This window comes from Pelobates fuscus, chromosome 1 (genome assembly GCF_036172605.1).
Source record: "Pelobates fuscus isolate aPelFus1 chromosome 1, aPelFus1.pri, whole genome shotgun sequence".
In the NCBI taxonomy this organism is placed as follows: Eukaryota; Metazoa; Chordata; class Amphibia; order Anura; family Pelobatidae; genus Pelobates; species Pelobates fuscus.
In genome coordinates, this window is record NC_086317.1 from 78346595 (window position 1) to 78368743 (window position 22149).

Genomic DNA, 22149 nt, shown 5'->3' on the forward strand with positions numbered 1-22149 from the left:
GCAGCCAGACATGTTCCTTATGTACCTGGCTTATCATAGGGGAAATCATTTGCACTGGTGCCTCCCTCTGCATCTGCTACTCATTTCTGCTACTAGATAATTGTAATCTCTTGAATTGTAATCATCATTCATTGTATGTAGACATGGTTATTTGCTAAATTCTTAATTTTTTTTTACAGATAAAGCTTGAATATCAAGATTGATGCTAAAATAGTTGAGGAGTTGCAACATTTTTGCAAAACATCTTTCGCCTCAGTTTTGCCATTCAGGTTTAATATGCTAATATTTTAATATACTTATGTATAACATTTTATGGTATAGTGAATAACCTTGACAATATCCGCCTCTTTTTAATTTGAGAATGTTAAGTTAGCTTCACATGTTGAAAAAGTATAACAGCAGGGAATCGACGTTGCGCGGGGGATGACGTGACAGGTGAGCACGCACACAACCGCCCCCAAGAGCACGTGAGCACGCACACAACCCCTTCTACTGATAGACAGTCACACAAACACAGTTACAGGCATGCAGTCACACACACACACATACACAGTTACAGGCATGCAGTTACATACACAGTTGCAGGCAGACAGACACACACACACAGTTACAGGCATGCAGTCACACACACACACATACACAGTTACAGGCAGACAGACAGACACACACACACAGTTACAGGCATGCAGTTACACACACACATACACAGTTACAGGCAGACAGACATACACACAAAGTTACAGGCATGCAGACACACATACACAAACACACTCTTACAGGCATGCAGCTCACACACAAATACACACAGTTACAGGCAGACAGTTACACACACACACACAGTTACAGGCAGACAGTTTTACAGACACAGTCACACACACACACACACATACACACTCTTACTTACAGACAGGAACTGGAGGAGGAGTGGATTCCCTGAAGTCCTTCCCTGGAGCCTGTTAGGTGGAGAGGCAGGGATTCCTTCTTGCTGCACCTCCATGTGCAGCAGTAACAGCAGTGGGTAAGAGCCTATTAAGCCCCGCCCCTGCTGCCGGTTTGGCCCCGCCCATGGTTTTGCTTAGCTCCGCCCCCACTTTACCTCTGTGCGGCCAGTTCAGCTGCTCTTTGCGTGTGTGAGCTGTTCTAGCCGCACGGCACCCTAACTACCATGGGACACTGTACGGCCAGAGCTCACACAGCTCCCTCCAGCCTCCAGACCAGGGTCATGGCACCCTCTACCCAGTGGCACCCGGGGCGGACCGCTCCCTCCGCCCCCCCCTTAGTACGCGACTGTGTACAGTACAAAAGAGAGAATGCACTCCAGTGCAAAAGTCGCGTCCAGAATCTAAACAAACAGCTCTTGGAAAGAAGAGAAGGTGTAAAAGAAGCCTGCCCTCTTCCCCTGTACCTGTTGTAGGTCAGGGTAGAGTAAAGGGCCAGGCTGAAAACGTCCTGATGAAAACATGAAGAAAGTTGGATGATGGGAGTGAGTGTCATCTGGACGACATGCCAGTCCTAGAAGAAATGGAGAAGCGAGGCAGAGCTGGTACTTCAGGCGGTTAGTATGAACGCAACTCTGCTGAATGGGTTAAGATTAGTGAGACGTTAGCAGCGGTGACTGGAGTGGTAAAGGTTTTAAAGAAAAAAGGAACTCCAGCTCAGGCTTGGGGTAGTGGGAGTAGTAGTTAAAAAAATGTATTAACAAATATGGTAAGAAAGAAGCTTTGCCATGTGAAAGTGTTCACGTAACGACTCATATAAAAAAAAAATACAAAAAAATATATTTTGAAAGGTGAATATGGTGAATATGTCGATTTGCTGTCTCTTTTGCCTTCAGCAAAGGATTTTCACAGAGCAGAGAGTGACAAGGATGAGGAAAAGCGTAGATTGATCCCACGTGATTTTAATAACTGGCTGCAAGATTTCTTTGTTTTTCTCAGCCGTACTGGGAGAGAAGAAGCCAAAATCATGTACTGTACTTTTCCAACATGTGGAAGTTATACTAGAGGCTTTTAAGAATTGTGGCGGATTAGCGTGGTTTGACTATGATGAACTTTTCAAACAAAGACTGGCTGTCCACTCTTCCATGAAATGGGAAGTGAAGGATGTTGGTCTTTGGCTGAATCTAATGCTGCCTCAGAGATTGTCGGTTAAACCAGCGACTAATGTCGGCACTTCTAGCACAGTAGGAGCGATGGAATGGCCTATGTTGGACATTTAATGAAGGGCATTGTAAATGGCCCAATACATGTAACTTAAGCATTAGTGTGGTGCAAATCATTCTGCCTTTCGCTGCTTTAACCTAATTGCAGCAGGATCCAGTCAGGGAAAAGACCAGTTTCAAAAGGCATGGACGCCAGTGCAGCTTGAAAGGCTTCTTCCATTTCTTCAGGTGTACTCAAGCAGGGAGGGAGCTAATTTATTGCTTCAAGGTTTTGCAGGATGTTGCATCTGTCAGCAGGAAATTGCAAAAGGAGTTAAAATTTGTTAGAATAGCAGGTCCTTCTGACCGCCCTCCTCTTGCTAATTTTCTCCTTTCTCCTTTAGGTTTAATTCCTAAAAAAGAGACAGGGTCATTCAGGCTAATTTCAGTGCCCTATGCATAACCTGATGATGCACTCGGATGGGTACGTGAATTTTGACCGGGTACAGTGATGGCTAAAGTGGACATTGAGTCAGCATTTTATGCTACTGGCAGTGCATCCCTCTGCAAGTTTTATTTTGATAAATGTTTACGAATGGGTTGCTCCATTTCGTGTTTTTATTTCTAAGTTTTTCTTCATTCTTGGAACGGGTTGTTAATGTTGAGACCGGTTTATATTTTATTGTACATTATCTGGATGATTTTTGTACATTCCGATACAGAATGTGTTATATTGTTAGAGTTTTTCTGTCGTTTAGCCGGATGGTTTGGTATTCCGTTAGCAGTGGATAAGACAATGTCAGGGACATGTATTCAATTCTTAGGGATATTAGTGACTCTGTTGCCTTTGAATGTAAGCTGCCAGCAAAAAAGATTGATTAGTTAAAAAATAAATACAAAAATATTGTATTCTTTTAGAAAGCAAAAAAGAAAAAGAAAAAGAGCAACGGTAAAGCAGTTTCAGTCATTATTAAGCCTGTAGGCATTTGCAGGATGTATGATGCCAAAGGAATAATTTTTTTGTAGGCGAATGGCTTTGGCTTGTGTAAAAAAGAAATCAATTCATAGTTTCGTAAGGATTGCTGCAGAAATTAAAGAAGACTTAAACGTTTGGGATCAATTATTACAAGAATACAATGGCTGTTTATTATTGCAAATGGAATTTCAGGATAATGAAGCTTTAGGATTATTTGTGGATGTCGCAAGGTCAGTTGGTTTTGGCATATTTTGTAACAAAAAAATGAGCCTTTGCGCAGTGGCCAGATGAATAGGTGGAGCGAGGGTTAACCACGAATTTAACCCTGCTGGAACTGTTACCAATTGTATCAGCAATTCAGACAAGGAACTGCAGAGTAAACAAATTTGTTCTGCTGTGACAATAAGTCGGTGGTAGATCTCATTAATTCAGTGCATTCTAAAGGTGGCTTTGTTATTAATTTGTTGCGAAAGCTAGTATGGTTATGTTTTAAACATAATATACGTTGGAAGGCTGTGCATATTCCGGGTATTGAGAATAAAAAAGCTGATGCTATCTCTCGTTGTCAGCTCAGAGCTTTCAGAAGTTTACTGCCGAACACAGAAGAAGAGTGCGTGGAATTGCAAAAAATGCCTTTGGCAATTAATCTGGACCAGTTGATCCAGTAGGTGGTAAAATAGAAGCTGCCTTCTCTTTTGTGATTCAATGTATTAATAATGGTATATCTAAACACACCATCTCCAGAAGCTTAGCAGGTGTAACATAGTTTTGCGTTTTTTAGGTAAGCCAGTAGTGGGGAATGCATTTGTGATTAAAGGGATTCCAGTTCCTGACGGTAGGCGTCCCATAGCTTATTCAGTGTTAGGAGATTTGCTTGATGCTTAAACTCTGTTATTTACAATTCGAAGTATATTTGTTGTCACCAGCTTTTTCTTTAGCCTTTTTTTTTGCATCATTTAAGATCAGTGAGTTGGTTTCTTTCAGTAGATTCAGACTGTCAGGTTTACAGTGTAAGAATATTGTTATAAAGGATTCACAGGTAGATATTTGGTTGCAATCTTCAAAAGCCGATCGAATGGATAAAGGCAGATGGATTCATTTGTAAAGTATCAAAGAAGGCCGAGTTTGTCCAGTGGAGACATTGCATGCTTATATGGTACATGGTCCTCTGCTGGTGCATGTCTCAGGCTCTCCTCTAACACGGTTTCAATTCCATAGGGTTTTGAAGTTATGCTTCGAAAGACTTGGTTATAAAGACATATTTGCTAACACTTTCTTTCAGATTTGAGGCAGAATCTGAAGCGGCTAAAATAAGTTATATGTGTGAGATGACATGATATGTTTTCTTTCCTCCTTTCACTCTTATTATTTCTTCAGGTATCGTAACAAATGTTTGGGTTGTAGGTCATTCCTTGTAAAACGGGCCATGCAAAGAGCAGGAGCAAGGATATATGGCCTGAATTTGGAATCGTAATGACGTAGCACGATATTGGAAAGGTGTAGGTGGTCTGTGAATTCATCAGTTAATGGAGCTCACGAAGAAATAATATAAAAGTAAGAGGCATCCCAGAATCGATTGCTCCTGATCAAATGGATCAATATTTAAGGGTATTCTTTTCTAAATTTATACCTGCAAATTCCTTAGTGGAATATCCATTTAAAAGATTGCACGGGCTCTACAGGCCAAAGAATATATCACCAAATATACCAAGAGATGTAATTGTATGTTTCTCGAATAACTTTATTAAACATTTAATTATGCAAGCAGCTCATAAAAATCCAATTCCGGACCCATAATTTAAGGATATCAAGCTATTCACAGATCTTTCTTTGGTAACGCGTCAAGCAAGGAAGCAATACATGAATCAAACCTCTATCCTTAGAGCAAATAATATCAAATATAGATGGAATGTCCCTACTGCCTTAACAGTGTTTTTCCAAGATCAACAGCATATCTTTAAAGATTCTTTGGCAGCACAAGAGGCAATTCAATCATAGAAACTACAGAAGATCTAAGAATGACTAAGAAGACTAAGCTGTAATGTAATTCAACACCATTGAGACTTTTTTTTGTTATTGGTTATCCTTCTTACAAATTCAAGAGGTTAATTCTTATTTATAGACCTATTAAGGTCATATTGATAACTCCGAGATGAATAATACCATTCTGAATGTAGTAAATATGGGCTATATTCTATAGATAATTGAGGAATTGCGGTTACATATACTTTTTTGTTTCCCATTTGTCCTCTAACGATGCTTTATTGACAAATAACAATTTAATGATTATCCTACATTATTTTGCTAACCTCAAACTAGATAATACTTTTTGGGTAAGATGCAATGTAATGTATGGAGGGGTAGAGGGGGAGAAGGGATATATGTAATGTTGGTTTAGGATAAATTGGGTATAAGTGGATTAATAACTAATATTATTTGGGTATATAGCAGTGGTTTTCAAACCTGTCCTCAAGACCCACCAACAGTCCAGGTTTTGTTAATATCTCCATTGGAATAAAACAGGGAAATACAGAAATCCTGGACTGTTGGTGAGCCATGAGGACTGGTTTGGGAACCACTGGTATATAGGGTAAGAGCCTTGAAATGCGTTAATGAGGGGATAATTGATATTACTCCACTCAAGTCACGGGGGGAAATACTATTAGCTATACGTAGGTAATTATTATCACGTTCATATAGGTATAAATGAGGAGATATGCTGCCATTTATGTTATATATCTTGGAAGTAATCTTTAAGATTTTATGGTATTTGTTTTGCACCTAAAGGGAATGAATTATACCCCCCACTTTGCACTTATCAGCTTTGATCCTGATAATTAGGGGTTATAGTCGATCCAACTTAATAGGTTAAATTAGATTAAGATTTAAGAAAGGGACTTTGACACAGTTTATATGGGGTATAGGGTCACAGTATAAATAAGTGAGAATAATTGAGAGGGGAATGAAGAATGATAGGAAAAGAAAGAATAATGAAAGCACAAAGGGATTCTTGCTATAGAAAAAGAGTTCCCACAATTAATATGTCAATATTCATTTCTATAAGTCACTAACTAGTGGAATAGATAATGCGAATTCATTCTCAATGTAAATATTCTATGACTTTTGTAATAATTTCTTTTTACCCCTTTCTTCTCATCCCCCTTTTATCCATATAGGAAAAGCAATTTTATATGAAATTGTAGGAATCTATAGATGATTGCTTAGTATATTGGCCTCGACTAGATCATATCGCCCATGTTTTGGCATATTCAAATCCAGGTGTTATAATTAAAATCAAAGCAAAGAAATAACAAGCTAGGAAGTGCAAAAGGCGTTAGTTATTGTTTATTTTTGTATTTTTTTTTCTTCTCATTTTTGGTGTACCCAGATATTGGGGGATCTCCTCCTCTTCCCATAACTCTTTTTCCTGCAAATTTGTCAGGGGGTATCAAGTGGAAACATGTATTTTCTTCTTTTTATGTTTCCAAGCCTGTGTATTAGAGAAGGAAATGTATCTTTCTCTTCTTATATGCTTTTTTATGTATGTTATTATTATTATTCGTGTAAGACTCGACGTGTGGCCAACTGGAAGTTACATTTACAATGACTACTCTTAGGCTGATCTCCAGGGTATGAATTCCCCCCCAAAAAAGGGGTTCAGTGTACAAATTTTTAATTGAGAGTAATATAGATGTGGCCTTTATCCAGGAAACGCACTGGTTTGACTCCCCAAACAGACTTTGGAGATTTAAGAAATACCCGAAAGTGTATAGCGCCAATATGGAGGGGAAACGGAACAAAAGAGGGATCGCTATTATTATTTCAAACAAAGTTACATTTGAATATGTGCACTTGTATATTGATATTAATGGTAGGTTTTTAATACTTATCTCTAAAATTAATGTTGTTCTTTATACATTTCTTAATATATACGTGCCGAATTATAGTCCAGTGAGTTTTGTTGTGGATCAAATCAAGTGTTTGATTATTTGAATATCTGCCCCTGTCCAAATTATTAAATATATGCGTGCACACTCCTAAAGTAATTGACACCAGACACAAGTTTCAGGTTAATGAAAAACTTGAGGAATGTTTATTCAGGGGGTGGGAGGCCCCTTATAAAGAAAAGAATACATCATATGCATAATTATAGATAACAGTAAGTAAACATCAATAATTGGTTAGGTGTTAATGCCATCCTACAGGGTGTGATGTCACTGTCATCGTGGGATTCTCCTCCAGATTCCAGCGCCATCTTGTTACATGAGGTGGTTAGTCAATGGGAGGGGGAGCTTCTAGTAGCCATTTTGAGTAAACATTGAATAATACTGATTGTAGGTATGCAGAGTAAATAGGCATTTTACTAATTCTAATATTATGTCCATAACAGTTTCTTGAATGTGATAATTGACAAGGTGGATGATCTTACTTGTGGTAACGTAATTTTGGGGGGTGATTTCAATTGAGTTGCAGACCCTAGAGTAGATAAAAGCCATAAACATAATAGAGATCAACTTGATCAAAAAGCTGATCGTTTCTTTCGAGTTTTCTGATTTTATGAGAAGGAACTCTTTATATGACTGTTGGAGAACTCTTAATCCTAATGAGAAAGACTATACCTTTTTATCTTATGTACTTCAGACATTTCTCGCATAGATTTATTTTTGGTTAAAGCGGGACTCTTAGGATCAGTTACTAAATCAAATATCGGGTCTATAATTTTATTGAAAGAAAGGAGGAGGAGACCCCGCCCCAGACAGTATAATTAAAAATTGTATACGTACACAAGTCTTTTGTGGTATTATATATACAGTTGACCTCAAAAACAAAAAGACATAAAAGAATAATAGTGTAATATGCTATATTCAGTGAGTGAGTATTCAAATATTCTTATAAGGTGTCACTCACATTTACCAGAGCTAACTCAGAGCTCAGCTGTTAGTAAGCATGGATGGAACAATCCCCGTCTAAGGATATATGTAGAGGTTGGCGTCTTTGGTAGTCTCAGGTAAAGTGCAATATGCAGGTCATGAATAAAAGGACATGGAGAGATAATCCAAATAGTGAAGTAAGTACTATTAGATGTTTTAAATAAAAAAAAAATATGGTAATCTACTCACATTTACTAGAGCAGAACTTGCTCTAGTGTATACAGCATGGGTGCTATAATCCCCACCTGGGAATATGATGGAAACCAGGAAATAGAATCGAAGATGTAGAGTAAAATTTAAAAAAATGTAAATTTACCTTTTATTAACAAAAAAAATAAAAATCTATATAGTGTATCTTTAAGGAGTCCCACTTAACGCGTTTCACCTGTGGAGGCTTCTTCAGAAGTGTCCTGATTGCATCAGTTTATATAGGTAGTCACCTAATGATGATTATCTCCTGGTGTTTCGTTTCCTATTTCCTGTAACCACTGTTGGAACGCACGCTTCACACCGGAAGTGATGCAGCGTTTTGGTGTAGTGGTAATCTATGTGTTCCACTATGGAACGCAAACGAAGCTCAAAATGGCGTTGCTGCGTTCCGATCGGTACATACCGATATAGGAAAGTGAAGAGAGATTTGACATCCACTAATTGTGTGTTAATTGAATGTTGATAGAGTCCATCCTGTTATAGTAGTTACAAGTCGATCCAAACGTCCGGCAGAAGTCGCATCACACATCTTCTATTTTTCCAATGATTTTCGGCCATGTCATAGAAGGGCAAAGTGTGGGAAAATGGGGCTTAATAGTTGTAATAGTACATAATCTTAGCAGCCTATGGTGTTTTAAATTCCAATGTGGTATGAATATATTGTATACTGCCATATTGTAAGTAAAACTATAAATATAAAAAGTTGAAAAATTGTACATAAACTAATAAAGATTGGAATATAAAATGCACAAATAGCCTATACAATATTTTAGTGCATATTAAAAACATATTAAACAGATTAAAAACAAACATGAAAGTTAACAAATGGGTATTAGGTGCATATAGTGGCATCACAAATGTGAAAAAAGCACAAGTAATGTTCCTTATATAAAATGAACATGCAAATCATATTATACACATGCATTATTGCGGTTGTTATAGTTGAGAGAGGTAGACGCTGATAATCAGAGATGGTTGTAATAATAAAGGGTATAAGATATGTAATTATAATTAAAATCTGTATAAAACTATAATATTTATAGGTAAATAATTATATATAAAAATTGCATATATAAAAGGATTGTACAAAAAACATATAGACTTCTTCTTTGATAAAAATATTTTTATAAAGATTTTCTAGAAGAAATTTATAAAAAGTTATATAAATCAAATTCAATATTTAACCCTATAATTTTATTGGATCATGCTCCACTTTTTATTAGTATTAAATTGAATTATAATTTTAGACCTAGGAATAGATGGAGACCAAACGAGAGACTTTTGAAATCTGAACAGAATATCAATAACTTGTTTTGTGAACTTGAGAACTTTGAATCTACAAATGACAATGGCGAAGTATCTAGATCATTGGTGTGGTATACTTCTAAAAGCTCTCTCTTGATTTCAAAAAAAGGAAAAATGAGGGATCATTGGCAGAATTAAAGGTTAAACTAGCTCTCAAGGAAAGATTAAATAAAATTAAGGTTGACAACGTGCTGATAAGAGAGATAGCCAAATTAAGGGAAAGCATTAAAGAAAGAATATATGATAAGGTAAACAAAAACATTGCTTTTCTTAAACAAAGGTCATACCATAATAACAACAAAGTTAATAAATCTCTAGATAGATCTCTCAAATAAAATCAAGAACGAGCTTAAGGGTAAATCTGTAAAAAATATATTGATATTGGGGATAAACAACTAACTTGCCCAAAGGATATTGCCCAATCATTTGGGGACTTTTATAGATCATTATATAATTTAAATGATTTTAGAAAAAGCAGTAAAGAAATGGAAGAATTTCTTGATAAGATTTCTTACATTTACCGAAGTTGAATCAAGACAAATTAGATATCCTGAATGCTCCATTTGTACTATCTGAAATTATTGAAGCAATAGACCATCGTAAATTAAATAAAGCTCCGGGCCCTGATGGCTTTTCCGCTATTTTATAAAAAAAAAAATCTAGAATTATTGCACCTATTCTTATGAAAGTTTTTTAAGAAACCTCGGCTGAGAATCCCCTACCTAACGATATTTTATTGGCATCAATCATCCCTATATCAAAAGTGGGTAAGGATCCATCTTATATTACCAATTACAGGCCAATTTCTCTTATCAATATAGATATAAGATTGTTTTCCCAGATCCTGTGATCTGGTTAACATTGATCAATCCGGCTTTGTCACGGAGAGAAGTACTACAGATAATACACGTAGAATTTTTAACATAATTCATAGGATTAATAACAATGGATTGGGAGCGGTTGCCATGGCCCTCGACGCCGAGAAGGCCTGTGACAGAGTCAACTGGAGATTCCTTGCCTCTGTCTTGGGTCGTGGTCGTGGGCCAATTTAAAGAAAGACCCATGCTATTGTATGGGAACTCCTCAGCAAAAATAATTGACCCTTTTTTTTTAATCCGAACCCTTTCTGTTAAAAAATGTAACTAGGCAGGGCTGCCCTTTAGCACCCCTATCCTTACCATAGAGCTGTTAGCAAAATAGCACAGAGAATAGAATATATATGCAGAGAAAATAGGATGAAGAAGATGATATATCAGATTTATATATCTTTCTAGTTTGGTTAATGGTCAATTTAAACACTCATACATTTTAACGGACATTCTTAATTTCGTATGCCTTGATGATACACGTATATACTCTCAATTGCTTAATTTATTCTACTTGTATCATGTAAGGAAATATTTATGTATAACAGCGTCTGTTAATATATTATACTCTTAAATTCTGTTTCATTGTATATTGCCTATGTATGAAACCAAATAAGAATAAAGATATTAAAAAAAAAATCCAATCGCATACACACACTCAAGCACAGATAGTTATTTTGCAGTACATTGTCTTCATTCGTAAAGAATCAATGGGGTAATTTATAACAAGTTAATCTGAAGCAGAGGTCAAAATATAGAGGAATCAGTCCTTGCTAATTGCTTCATATTATGCAAATAATTCACCATACTGTGTCTTTGTAACTTTACCAAGACTGTTATAAAAGGCAACTAAAATAAATTTAAAAGTGCATTTTCTTCCTAGATACTATGTGCTAATCTCTATGTGTTGATCTTGGGGTTTGCTAGAGTTTCTAAGAGTTACTTGGACCAGATGACGTATAACTTGTTAATTTCTTTAAAACTAAGCTTGTTTGAGCAGTGCCTTTTTAACCTCTTTTATCTCCTATTCTTGTCTGTGAACTACTTCCTGCTTTATATCCCCATTGTATTTATTTTTTGTAAATATATGTACAAGTCTTTCTTTTTTATTTGACTGACAAAAGAAGAAACAAAATACAATGGTGTATAACATGGTGCAGTTAAATCTGGTGTGGTCACGCAGGACCTTCGGGAATCATATTTTTAGTGTACAAGGCTATTTAATATATTTGGATATATTTTCAAATGATTTTATATTTTTGGATAAACCTTAAAAAATATTATTAAAAAAAAAGATGAAATATCAAAAAATATATATAAATTATCAATATATCAAATATATCAAAATATTTAAATAAAACATGTTTTAAAAAAACGTTTATTCAAAAAATACTAAATAATTTGAAAAGGTTATCCAAAAATATTAAATAGAGTCCATCATTTGCTTAATTGTGTGTTTAGTGATTAACCCTGTTATGGCAAATTGAAAATTAAATTCCAAAATTTAGGCTAACATAGCTAAACTGTGATCATTGCTAGATTGAGGTTTTTTTTTTTTATCAGCTACTGTTGCCTCATTTATGCAGTTTAGGTTTTCAATTAATAAAAAAAAATTGTTTAGTCCCCACTGAGTTTTCAATTAGCCTAAACAAAACCAGTTAATGTAACAACAGTATTTTATTTATTTGTTCTTTTCATCTAACCATCTTCAAGGAAAATTATACAAAAAAAATTGTTAAATGCTCTTTAAATCTTCACTCAAGCCTAACAGGAAATGAGGTCAACAGTGTCTAGTTCATATTGAAATTATTTTTAACTTCAAAAGCTCTTGGAGGCTGGTACCAATGTCTATGCAGACATATATCCTTGCTTCAGAGGAGAGACATTTACAGAGCAGTTAAAAGGTCAGATAATTCTCTGTCCTTTTAAAGATGTATTTTCTAAGGCATAAGTTATAGTTAAGCTAAAATACAATCAAGCTGTACCCAGCATCTTGACATTTAGGCATAACTCAGCAGCTCTAATTAGTTAAAGTAACTATATTTTTGTTATATATTTTGTTATATAGGACATACTTGAAAACGAGAAAAATCTCAATGTATCTTTCCTGGTAAAATATTTTATAAATAAATAAATAAATAAATAAATAATATATTCTGCACAGTTATAAATCCCCGTAGACTTTATTAAATACTTTGGACTTATTAGATTTATTAGAGCCTGGCGGATCTTTTTATTACATAGCTGACAATTCACACCAAAATTTCTATTTACTAACTGGCGTAACTTTACAGCAACACAAATGACTTAAAGGTCCTGAACCAGAACACAGGCACTCCATAGGAAACCATAAAAACCACAAGGGCATTTGATATTCACTAAAATACATTGTGGCTTCAATATACAAGATTTAGGCAAAACTTATTTATGGTTGTGTCGGAAATGTGAGAATTTTTCCAAATCAGCATTTTTATCCAAATTTGAGAATCCGATTTTTAATTCACTACATTTTGTTGTTAAAGGGACCCTCCAAACCCCTAAAGTTATTCAGTTGCTGGAGTGCTGTTTGTTTCAGTTTACAAAAAGTGTTGTAATTTGTATTTTTATTTGAGCAGTGAAGTTTCCCATTAAGTGAGTAAATCCCAAATTTGTATCCTAAGCATCTCTTCTCAGGAAAGAACTTTAGAGGTATTTGAGTAGAGGGGGTTTGCCAGCTGATTTCTACAGTTTTTTTTTGTTCATTGTTAAAGGGACACTGAGACCCTGTAATTGCCTAATCTCATTGAAGTGGTTATGGTGTCTGGAGTCTTTTCGACGCTGTCCGCCCATTCATTGTTAAACACTTTTAATGTTTTATATGCTAAACGAGAGTCCCCAACAGCTGCTAATGAAAATGCATTAGGAGGCTGTGATTAGTTCAGAGTGCCAGGGAACGGTCTCAGCCTATCACAGAATCCATTGCTGATGAATTAGCATGGGTAATCTCTGTCTCAGCCACATGTCCATTAGGTGCTGTGTTGTTGGTGACCCAGGACAATTTTGCATTATTAAACTGCTCGAAAATTGTTTAACACTAAATGAAGGGTTATTGTCAAGGAACTCCAGGCATTCAAACCAATTCAATGAGATGAGACAGTTATAGTGCCTACAGGGACCCTTTAACCCAACAGTAAATACTTAAATTGACATTGACTTAGAATTTGTTTTTGAAATAACACCACCTACTCGGTTATATAAAAATTATCCACTACTTGAACAGCTCTTTATTAGTGACTTACTGAAAGTGGTGTTATTTCAAAAATAAATGCTAAGTCAATGTCGGTTAAAGTGTTATATACATATTTATCTGAATTGAGTTTTACCTAAATTATCACATTATTAAAAAAAAGGTTTTAGTTTTCTTATTGCACTAACATACCCAATTGAATAAAGGGAGATTTTTTTTTTTTTTTACTTGCAGTGCCATAATGCATATATATCCAGATAAAACACACACTCTCGGACACAATAAAAAAATTGTATGTACAAACTATATAAAAATAAAAAAATCTCCCTCGGATTAAATGTGGAAGCCATGGACAAAAACACTAACATTCTGCCATCTAGTGGTACATGTGTAGAAATGTATTTTACACAGACATTAATTACATTCTTTGCACATGAAAACAGTTAATGTACCCTCCTATATTTTATGTACACTTTATATTATATGATATTCTCTATATGTAGGAATAGGCATTATACACACATATCATGTTTTTTTCCCCATTTTATGTTTTGTGACCTTTATCCCACGTGAAATTGATTAACTCGAACAAAGAAACTAATAGTTCCAGTTAAAAAGCACTTACCTAAAAACGTAAAGAAATTTAGACAAATATCAAAGTAGTCCTACTGTTTTCAGGAACTTAAATGCTGAGCTCTAACTAACTATAGTATATAACACATTATCCTTGTGAAAACAAAAAGATAGTTTGGATACCTTTGTTTACACAGCTAAAAGGTTGAAAGCTAAAAAATGCCACCCCAGGAAGGGAGACTTTTTAATCAGACATGTGGTGAAATACAGTCAGTCTCTATTCTCTAGGGTACGTACATACTACTAATAGGCTTGTTAATAGGATAGAGAGAATTTAAAGGTATTTTTTGTTATTTCCTAGAGATTTGTTTCCCATTTGTAAAAGGTAAACAGAGGAAAAAGGTTTTTTGAAAAGAATGCCCTTTTCTAACATTTGTTGTGTGTGCGTCAAATGAGAATGGTCTAATTTCAGATTATTTACTTGCATGGGAGCAGACATACATCTTATGTTTTGATTATCTTTGAAACAGGCAAAACAAGTCAAGGTCAACAGGGTCAGGCTTACCATTAAATGGGGATTTTACGCATGCTTAACTTTATATTTAGATATTCTCAATCTTACTTCTGGCATTTATGATTGTTTGTAACTGATGCTCAGTTCTGAAATCCATCATGTAAATGTCTGCTAGTAAATCAGGATGTCTGCTTCCTGTTGCATTGGTAAATTTGCTGGTAATAATAAAATGTAGGTAAAAAACATATTATTTGCACATGCTCTCAGATAAAAAGCTACACATTCTCATATGCAGAAATTAACAAATATGCACACCCTCCCACACAGGTAAACACTCCCAGACAGATAGACGGGCAGACAGTCAGACAGACACACACACACAAATGATCACTGTTAGCTACACACACAGAGATGGGCTGCCAGACATACAGAGAGACAAGCAAACACACTCTTCCAGGCACACACATGCAAATCCACACTGCCAGATACATCATATATACAGATACACACTGCCAGACAGACACTGATACATACTGTTGGACAAACACACATATAGATACAGATTGATAGTCACAGACACGCAAATACATACTGCCAGACACAAACTGGTCGACACTGCCAGACAAACACACACAAACAGATACCCACTGCCAAACATACAAACATAAACACACACAAACACACTGTCAGACATAAAATGGAGCAGACTGCCACACACACAATATTGAAATGCATGTTATTTTATAAGCACTCTCCTATCTTTCCAATTTTTGCGTGCAAGATGGTGACTTTGCTGGTATCAAGTGTGGCACACAATATGGATATGAAAGCTTCCTTCACTCCTGCACAACTTCTTGAGACCATAAAGAGGCAGTGCTGTGACATGATGACCGATGTGCAGGAGGGGAGCTGTCAATGCAGTGAGATGACTTGTGATTTAGGAAATATATTGATGACATCATACATTCCACACATTCATAGTGCCATCCCTGTTTAAATCAGTGGTAATAACATGGTTTGTTTGAATACAACACATTGGAGAATTAGGAGAATCACAATCTGGTAGTTGAAAGTAATTAGTTGGTTTTCCCAATGCTCAACACGGAGAGATGTGAGACAATTCTTCAAAACCTGCTTTTATTTAAGGACTTCAAGATAAATCATTATTTATCCTTGTTGGTAGCTCTACCCTCACTTGCCTCTTAAGAATATATGCTTAACTACACCAAAGCAAGTCCTGTAGCGGGAGGCTTAAAGGCCATGGAAAACCTTAATCTGCTTACAGTGTTTATAATTTATCTTTTTTAATAGGAACCAGAGTGATATGTTCTCCTCTCTTTGACATAGTTTATGTCTTGAGCCTTAATTACTGGCAAAGATGGCTTATATGTGTATGTGATGAGCACACATAATTAGTATCTTGTTGGATAAATAATTTTTTTTGATTATGAGTCCTCTTTAAACATCTCTTAACAGATTTTGATGGAATGCCCAGTTTAATTGGAAAAAAGGACAGGATTATTCTTGGAAGATAGTTAATTGAGGAATTCTTGATAAAACCCAGATAAATGGATATGCGTGTCCTAAAGCTCGAGTTAATGATGACAACTCATCGTACTTTTTATTCTGCTTTTTAAAGTTTAAATGGCTTAAATTTACTAAAAAAATTAAAAAAAATTGCAATGTTAAGTACAAAAATATATCTATATTATATTTTATTATGAATCTTGTAACCTATTTATTCACGGAGAAGAGCATTTTCTCACACCTGTCCTTTAATTAAATGATGAAACAAATTGTTGCTTGACAAAATGCTTTAGGGACAAAGTAAATATTTATCTCATAATTTTTGTTTCTGTAGTCATATATAAAACCAGTATATATGGTTCAGCCATGTTTAGTGCCCCTGCTATCACTACATTTAAAGGGGAATCAACACGTTTTCAGGCTATTTAATATATGTGTCCTTATACTTAACAAATCAATGTTTGTGAGGTGTGAAAAACTACATTTAGAAATGTACATCTCTTTATCATGTAACTGTGTATCTCCATATTAACTGCCTGTCGATCTTTGTTGTAGCTTATGGTTTTTTAACATGGCAGTCAGCATATAGAGATATAGGCATAGGTTAACACTAGTTATCGGTGATTTCACGTGTTTTAATCAGTGCTGTCAATTTCAGAAAAGTGGCAGTTCCCCTTTAAATTTCTGCACACAAAGCACACTTTAACATTAATGCATCTCAAGAACAAAAGGAAGAAAAAGATCAACTTTGGCCTCCCCCAGACATAATGTACCATACCAGCTCACACAACCTAGCAGTGACTGGGCCACTAAATTGATCCATCTTTATGTTACAGCAATGATATCCTATGTACATTGAGGCATGCTGTGTATTAATGTGTCCAAACACAAGTTTGTCCTTTGAAAAATGCACTTTTACTGCTGCCGAAACATTGTTTTTTTAGTGATATACATGTCCAGCCCTCTATGTAAGTGTTTACATGTAGCTATTCTTTGATGACTTGTTGCCTATAGCCTCTATCACTAGTGTATTATAGTACTTAATTTGTTTGTTGTAATATATTATTTTATTGTATAATAAAGTGATTGAGTTTTTAATTAATTTGATGTGCATCATTTTGTATGTATAGATAAATAAATAAAGAACTCTTTTTTACAAATTGCTTGGCTTACCCTTCCTCCACAACCTGCCATTATTAATTTCTCTTTGATCAGAAACACCATTATTTTTTAAACGACAGGCTGAAAATCGGCCATTCCCATTAAACAATGAAAAGCCAAGTTATGTTTAAAAAAGTGACAAAGGCGATACGACCATTAGACAAGAGGTACAACCTGAACAGCCATCATTTTTTTGCAATAATTTGTGCCATTTCATAGTTAAAATCTTCCCATGTATATTATGCTAATTCTGCAGTGGATGGGAGGGGGTTACTGGAATGCCAAATCTTGTTTGACAATGAACATGATATTGGAACCCCAGTTGAGTTGTGATGTCATAACAGCCGATCAATCACAAATGGTTCCAAGGATCCGGTTCTATTTTAAGTTCATAGAATAGATGCAAGTATTCATGCTTTTTTTCTTTTCCCAGTTGAGGTTTATATTTGAGCAGTTTCTAAAAACAGAACATAACCAGTTTGAATTGCAATCCATCAGAGTGCAGTAAACTCCTGATTGCAACAATATTTACATGTCATTTTTAAGTTACTTCAAATTCTTATTTCCTTGTCTTTAATCATTTCCTGTGTAATTTGTTGTCATTCTATCCAATAAAACCTAACACTGATCATTTAGGTATTAAAGATGAGAAGACAGCATTGTGCTTTGAGATAAAAATCGGTTGTGATGACTTTACATGTCATTATTTATTAGTGCACCCATTGTGAGAGACCACACAGGAGTCAAATCAAGTACAATGTCCAGTCGACTTTCTCTTAAGTCTTTTTTTTATAAAATACATAAATGAGTAAACTAATTGCAGCTGTGCATACCTTCCCTGATTCCAATGTAGTGGGATGAATCAGCCAAAGCAATTAAACACATTTTGCCTAAAGTGTTTATGAAAAAAGCATTTTTTCTTGAATTTCTGCATTGTCAACAAAACATCTTAAAGACACAGTATCTCCAACAATATGTTTGTACATTTTAAAAAGATATGTGGGCTGGTGTCTCCTGGCAGCATATTTTTTAATGTGACCAGTTACAAACTTGTTTTAAAATAATAGAGAACAAGATGTTATGTCCAGGCTGCCATGCAAGCTCTGTTTCACAAAAGAACTCTAGTTGAAGCTGTGCATTAGTTTTTGGCTGCTTCGTACTCAGAACCCGAATGAATCTTGTCCTTGCTTTCAGGAACAAATGTTGTCCTTGATTTCAGCACTGTTCCCTAGGTTTACCTATCCATATCTCTCATACTCTTTTCTTTTCTTATCCTAATGTTTCTAATACCCCACCTCCTATAGACTGTAAGCTCATTTGAGCAGGGTCCTCTTCAACCTATCATTCCTGTAAGTTTTCTTGTAATTGTCTTATTTATTGCTACATCCCCCCCTCTCAAAATATTGTAAAGCGCTACGGAATCTGTTGGCGCTATATAAATGGCAATAATAATAATAATAATAATACTCTACCTTTTGCAGATATGTAAATAAGCAAGGTGCCCCACTATAACACTGAGTTCTACCCACTTAGAGCAAGTTATTGCTCTACTATCTGTAGGTAGCATTCTGCTTATTTACATAACTATTGTTTATACTATATGTGCAATTTGAGTCCGTTCTTCTGTGTTTGTGTCACATATTGGGTATGTGACTGTTGGCACCACTGGTAACAAACATATATCAAGCATATTGCAACGTATCCAGTGGCGGGATTATACTGTCTGTGCTGTTTTCACCTCGAGCCTGGATTGTCTCACTGCATAACGAGTGGGCCATTGGTGTACTTCGTACCATGTCTTTCTGTGAAGTTATTTATTTCCCTACGATTGGTTTTATGTTTTGTCTTTAAGCATTGCTCGCATATGGATGACTTCGGATATGTTTGTATACATCTGTGCATTATATATTATCAGTAGTGTTTTTTATTAGGCATGGCTATGCTATTTGATGTGGGGTTTCTTGTTTAGTTTGCTGCTGTTCCTTATTTTATTAGTTCTGTTCTTCATAGTGAGCACCAGATGAATATTTACTATACTGACTTGGTCTGGCTTGGCAGACATGAATACATACATGTGCTCATGTTCTTTGCACGGTTGCCACGGCTTAACCTAAACCTTTATTTCACATATTTAAACTCTCTGTGTTACATCATAATGGATGTTTGCATCCTAACTGCAGATTCTCCATCCTTCACAATCTTCAATGTAATTTAACCAGTATGTCCCCTCTCCCATCTACTATTTGAACCCTGCCCTCCAAACTATTTCCCTCCAATAGGACAATGAGGTACTAACACTTTTTAAAGTAGCATATGCTGATAGTGTTTGATTGTCTATCACGGACGTATCTAATTCCATTCCTGACCAATTGGATATCTTGGACAAACACACCATTTCAGGTTATAAGCATAATCTTGACAAAACAGTAATGTTACTGCTAGCATCTTAACTATTTTAACTTCTGATAGATACCTATCAGTTTAAATTTGAGACTTCCCATTTGGTCCTTTTGGGAGTTCTTTTGGGAGTTATTTTGGTGGACCTCAGTGCAAACAATTTTCACAACAAGTTCTCATCTCTCATTGATAATAAAAATCTATTACAAAAAAGGAATAGAGGCTGCGCAAACACTTGCGTTGTGCCCCAAAGTGCTTATTTATTTGAAGGACATATATAAAACAAACGTTTCAGGGTAATCCCTTTCTCAATGCAATTATTCCCTTTGATCCCTGCATAGGGCTTTTCTCTAGGAATATGAGCACACTACTAGGTTAGAACAGACATTTTTGCAAGAGTCTTTTTCCATTCATAGGGCTATAGTAATCTACGGGGATTCTCCCAGGCCCCTGATAAGACATGAATCATCTGTAAAACAAAATATATAAATATATATAGAGGAACAAAACCACTACTTCAGTCCATGATACTGAAAGATGCTTCTACAAAATATGGGACAAAATATGGGACTCTTGGTTATCAGACTCCTTTGAATAGATTTTCCTTAATTTTGTCTTGTTTCAGTCTCTTTTGTCTCATTCTCTTTTTTGTGTTGTCATTTTTCTTCATCTCTCTCTCTCTCTCTCTCTCTCTCTCTCTCATTCTCTCTCTCTCTCTCTCTCTCTCTCTCTCTCATTCTCTCTCTCTCTCTCTCTCTCTCTCTCTCTCTCTATCTCTCAACCCCCTAGCTGCCTTTTGCTCCATATTGTCACTCCAAATCCATCACTTTTTCTATTGTTTTTCACCCTTGACCTTTCAATCCAGATTGGCGTCGGCACAACGTATGAATATATTCTGAGACCTTATTCCATGTCCCTCCCTTTCCTTTTCCTATTCTCAGCAGAAAATTGCCTTGAAAATTATGCAACAAGCTTATCACTAATAAAACCCTCATTATATTATAAATAAATTATGCATAGAAAAAAAAAACTGCAGTAGGTATAGAGTGGAAGAAACAGACAAAAAAAAACCTAATGTGATTATTGAAATAATGTTGTTGCTTGTAACATGTCTGTAATGTCCTCTTAAATCATCACCATGCTCAGCTATATAGAGCTCTGTGTTATTAAAATGCTAAAACTAAAAACAGGTTGTCGGGCAGGATTTACCTTAATCGGTATATCTAAATGAATAAATTAAATAAATAATGTTTAGGTGGCCAAGTGTCATCTTTAATTTGAGATGCATTTGAAAAACACTGTAGAAACCTGTAAGTTTGCATTTGTCCTCTTCAAATGAGGTTCGACTTCCCTATATTGTAGATTGGTTGGTAAAGCGCTACAGAATATGTTGGCGCTATATAAATACCTATAATAATAATATGTCAGATGATCATTATACACACATACTTGGGACTTACTGGTTTCCTTCACTGGGGCAGCTCCTCTTTTGACATTATAGGTGAGGTTGAAAATTCTGATCCCAGAAAATAGGGACCCAGTCCTGGCCACATAAATTGGCAGAACCACCATAGAAGGGTAGAAAATGGGGCAGTGTTCCCTCTACAAGTGGCAAGGTTTACCTGTTTTAGGTAGAGTTAGGCAAAAGCTAATGGGAGCTTTATATCACCCATTTAGCTGTTTCAGTACAGGGTCCTTTTAAAGGAACACTGTAGCATTAGGAATACAAAGTTGTATTTCTAACACTATATTGTCCAAGTGCCTATTAGCTTTAGGTCATTCCCTCCCCCCTTCCTGTTTGCTGTGGACACCTGAAAAACTGGTTTTTACTTACCTTTATTCCAGCTCAGAGACTTCCTCAGCTCTGTGTCACGTACCTCCTACCATAACATAACTCGCATCTCTATGCGATCACCAATCCAGTGCTCCTCTACGAGGATCATTGGAAACTGATGCGCATAAACGGCAAATTCAATGCTTTTCACGTAACTGAGTTTTTCTCAGTTCTTGTGGTTGCGCCTTTAGTGTCCGCCTGGAAGACAGTTACTAGAGGTGTGCTTAACCCTGCAATCGTAACATTGCAGTCTCTACAAAATTGCGATTGCAGAGTTGTAACTACAGGCCTCTGCACCCAGACCATTTCGTTGAGATGAAGTGGTCTGTGTGCCTTTAGTGTTCCATTAAATATCCAAACATTCTGGGTGAATTCCTGCAAGTCCCCAGTATGCTAACAAGGAAAAATATTGTATAGAGAACCAACTCATTCACACACATGACAACAATAGATGGGTACATCTATGCAATCTTGGCAGTGTGCAAAACT

General features: G+C 35.8%; 1 protein-coding gene across 1 annotated transcript in view; it reads left to right on the forward strand.

Moving 5' to 3' along the window:
• Positions 1-22149, forward strand: part of COL26A1 (collagen type XXVI alpha 1 chain) — a 374102-nt gene that overhangs the window by 41127 nt on the left and 310826 nt on the right. The gene's annotated exons all lie outside the window — the stretch shown is intronic.